Source organism: Mytilus trossulus, chromosome 1 (genome assembly GCF_036588685.1).
Source record: "Mytilus trossulus isolate FHL-02 chromosome 1, PNRI_Mtr1.1.1.hap1, whole genome shotgun sequence".
Lineage (NCBI taxonomy): Eukaryota > Metazoa > Mollusca > Bivalvia > Mytilida > Mytilidae > Mytilus > Mytilus trossulus.
In genome coordinates, this window is record NC_086373.1 from 12401166 (window position 1) to 12405009 (window position 3844).

The 3844-nt window shown below is 33.0% G+C and overlaps 1 long non-coding RNA gene across 1 annotated transcript; it reads right to left on the reverse strand.

Annotated features, from left to right (window-relative positions):
• Window positions 1–1426: 1426 nt before the first annotated feature.
• LOC134706736 (uncharacterized) lies at window positions 1427–3557 on the reverse strand. The gene is made up of 2 exons (XR_010105654.1): window positions 3443–3557; window positions 1427–1781 (listed from the first exon to the last, which is right to left on the reverse strand). It is a non-coding gene; the product is annotated as an uncharacterized LOC134706736 (long non-coding RNA).
• Between the last annotated feature and the right edge of the window lie 287 nt (window positions 3558–3844).

The following is a 3844-nucleotide window of genomic DNA, read 5'->3' on the forward strand; positions in this document are numbered from 1 at the left end:
TCCAAGCTTCTGTTAAATATTCTTTATATCATTCTGGTTATCAAATATTCTGCCATAGAATCTTAAACAATTGTTAAACATTGATTTGAATAAAAGGAATAAGGTTTAACCTTCATACATTCCATAGCAAAGTACCTTGATTTTGTATACAAATGAATATGAACCCTTGATTTTGTACACAATTGTAAATGTCATGATTTTCCTGATGGCAAACATTTAAGGTATTTTTAGCAGAATCCTTGATGAAATATGTGGAATCAAGTGCTCCTATCATTTTCCACTCAAAAACACTAAAGCCTTACTAGAAAATTGAAGATTTGCACCTCTATCTGTGTGCACATTTTGTGATTTTTGAATAAATGGTATATTTTGTTTCTGCAAATATCTTTACAGAATATAGTTTTCGATATGTTTTTTGTAGTTCATAACTTTGTCAGCAGCAGCATTGTAAACAATTTTCTAAAACAAGAGGCTGCCATCATATAGCCAAGATAAAACAGATAAGTGTTTCTCGTTTTTATAAAGACTAGTCCGTTGATTTTCCTGTTTAAATGTTTTAACACTAGTAATTATTTGGCCCTTTATAGCTTGCTGCTTGGTGTGAGCCAAGGATCTGTGTTGACTTATGGATTACCATTACATATTGTGACGTGGATGGAGAGCTGTCTCCTTGGCACTTATACATCATCTTCTTATATTACATACTAAATATAGTTTTTCTATAACTCATAATAAGAGAGAAATTAACATTACAAAAAATCTGAACTTTTTAAAGTAATCATGTGCATCTGAGCCAAGAAAATGAGGCCAAGGACAATAGAAATATGACAGACAAAAACTTCATAACATAAGGCATCTATAAATCAAAGAATGAAGCATCCAGCTCTTCCACCTTCTAAAATATAAAGCTTTCACGTAGTTATTAAACGCTGTTGTCTCCTCTGTATCACAATCCCTATGCGACATAAGTACAGGCTTAACAAAAATTGGTAGTGAACAGATATTAACTGCAATAAAGAGTTGTCAGATGGTTTTGAGTATAGCTTCCAAGATAAAAGAGTTAACTTGCACCCCCTAAGGCCTATATGTTTTATTTTTAACCATGTCAGCCATGTTGGTTTGCAGGTGGGGTCAGGTCCCTGGACACAATTTATATAAGCTAGATACCCCAATGCTGATTGTGGCCCTGTAGTTTCAGAGGAGATGTTTGTAAAGAATAAGGGATGACAACAACGACAACATACATCAAATAATGCGAAAAAGTTCCCAGTCAATAATCCCTTTGAGCTGAGAGATAATAATGTACTTTAGTCTTTATAATGTGCAGATTTTTATAGAAAGTAAAAGCACCATTTGAATGTGACTTTGTGGTTATGTTCATTGAATAAAATCTTCTAATTCATTTGACTATACAAGAGACACTTAGTGAACAAAATCATGATAATTTATTAATAATATAAATATACATACAAAATGTACCATATAAAATGAAGAAATGATATAAAATGTCCCTGATAAAATAACAGTTAGTCTCAATCTGCCTTTTCAGTTTTCTTTTTAGCCTTTGCAATATTTTTATCTCTTCTAGCTTTCCTTTTTTGTTCTTTTTCTTTTGCCTCTATCTGCTTTGCAAGATTGTAGGCTAAAATTGCACTTATTAAAAACAATGGAGACAAACACAGCAGAACATAGAACACAAAGTCCCAAGGATTTTTTGCAGCATACTTTAAAATGTCAACTAATGTCTCTCTCCAGTCCCAATCAAACATGATTCTTTATACCTAAAATAAAAGAAGAAATAAATCATTATTGGTAACAACTATATTCCATCATGCAGCTAAAAATTTATATATACATGTATTTTTTATAGTACATTTCCTTGTGTTGATTTAACTTATTGTAGTGTACAAATGTACTACTGTCAATGCCTTAGTCCAAATTATTATGACGTCTGGCAAGGCTATGTTAATTTTTTATCTGGGACGCCTTCCTATGACATCGTAGGAAGGCGATCCCAGAAAAATAAAATAGCCTTGTGCCAGACGTCATAATTATTTGGACTATCAATGCCTATGACCAGGGTTTCCGCTGGCGGTCGGTGCGAAAAAATTTAAATTGTGGCGATTAAAATTCGTCATTGGCGAAAGAATTTGGCGAAAGAAAATATATAACGATTTATTTTCAGCCATCTTGTTTATTTACTTTTTGTCGGGTTTCTCTGACTTTACCGATCAGACAATACTCAGAATTCACCTTGAACCCGTTAAGATTTAGACAGAAAAACAATAATCAGCTGATTGCATTCATAGCTATCGACATCAAAGGACTAATTAATAAAGGTGTTGATTGTATGATATGACAAAATGATATTGTTGAATGGCTTCTGTCACATGTCACAAAAGGGATTTATTAACCACTTTGCGACGCACGTGTTTGAAGCAAATTTTTTACGCTTCCTCTCCTTCTTTTAATGATTGTCCAGAAAAGAAAATTGTTGTTATGACGAAAAATGTTCAAAAGCAAGAACGGTCTCGGATTTAAAACTTTATCATTTAACTTTCATTTAGGTCATTGATTTGAATGGGAACTTCAAAGTCGTTTCTGTTACACACGTGTTTCAAGCATATTGTTTTACTTATTTACGATGGTTTAGAAAAGAAAACTGTCGTTATGAAGAAATCTATTCAAAAAGTTGGCATGAGAGTAACCCTTCAATGTTATGACTACACCTTACACGAGCGATCAATTCCAAGTGATAAGATGCTTCGTTTTGTTGTAAAAAAACACTTCCTATTTTAGGGGAGGGGGGTGGGGGCTGGAAAAAAGGAAAATTTGAAAAAAAATATATATTTGTGTTACTTGGCGAAAAAAATGATAAAGTGGCGAAAAATATATTGTTTTGGCAAAAGAGGTGGCGAAAAAAATTATAGACCCAGGGGAAACCCTGCCTATGACATGTTAATAGATGACTCTATAGTCAACACTATACAAATGAAATTTGTAATAAAATATTTTATCTCCAAGTCCACAGGCACTTGTTTCTATCCATTGGAAGAACCACTATCAACGTATATTTATGAGTAAATATACGTTGACATGGTTGATAGTTGTTCTTCCAATGGATAGAAACAAGTGCCTGTGTCCAAGTCCCAAGAGCTCACCAGAAATTCCTGACAGGCAGCATCGTGCCTTCTTTCACTTCAGGGGTACCAACTTTTATAGAGATATGCTAAGTCATAATCATACACATAAATGAACCCTAAGGTCTAACCTAAACAGCTAAAATTGTATATCAAATGTGAAGTGACAGTGTAGTGAGTAAACTGGTGCAAAATGAAAGAAGAAGCAAAAAGCATGGACAAAGAGGACTCCTAGCTTTATACATCTGGTACATTGGACGCGTTTATCAGATATTTTAATTATAAATTGTCGAACTCCTTACTTATTTTAAGTGTTCCAGTGATTTTAGACTTCTGTTTCGGCTTCGAAATGTCTTTTTTTTTTATTACAGGAAGTGTTATGTTGTCTATAATTTTATTCTACGACGGTGCATTCATGGTTATATTCCGGCAAACAATCATGACCGTAGTATCGAGAACCCTAGTTTTATACCCCGATTTGATTTTAACAGAGACATATAATTGTATTATATGTCTCTGATTTTAATGATAAAATAATACTACTGTTTTGGACGTATCGAATCGATAATAGTAAACACAAAAGCGTCTACAATAAATGAATGGCTATTATCTATTTTGAATTTGAATTTGGATTATGTAAAATGTGAACTTGAGTCAAAAATTAGTTTTATGGTTCAATAAATTCAGAGACTTGGCTACGTAAT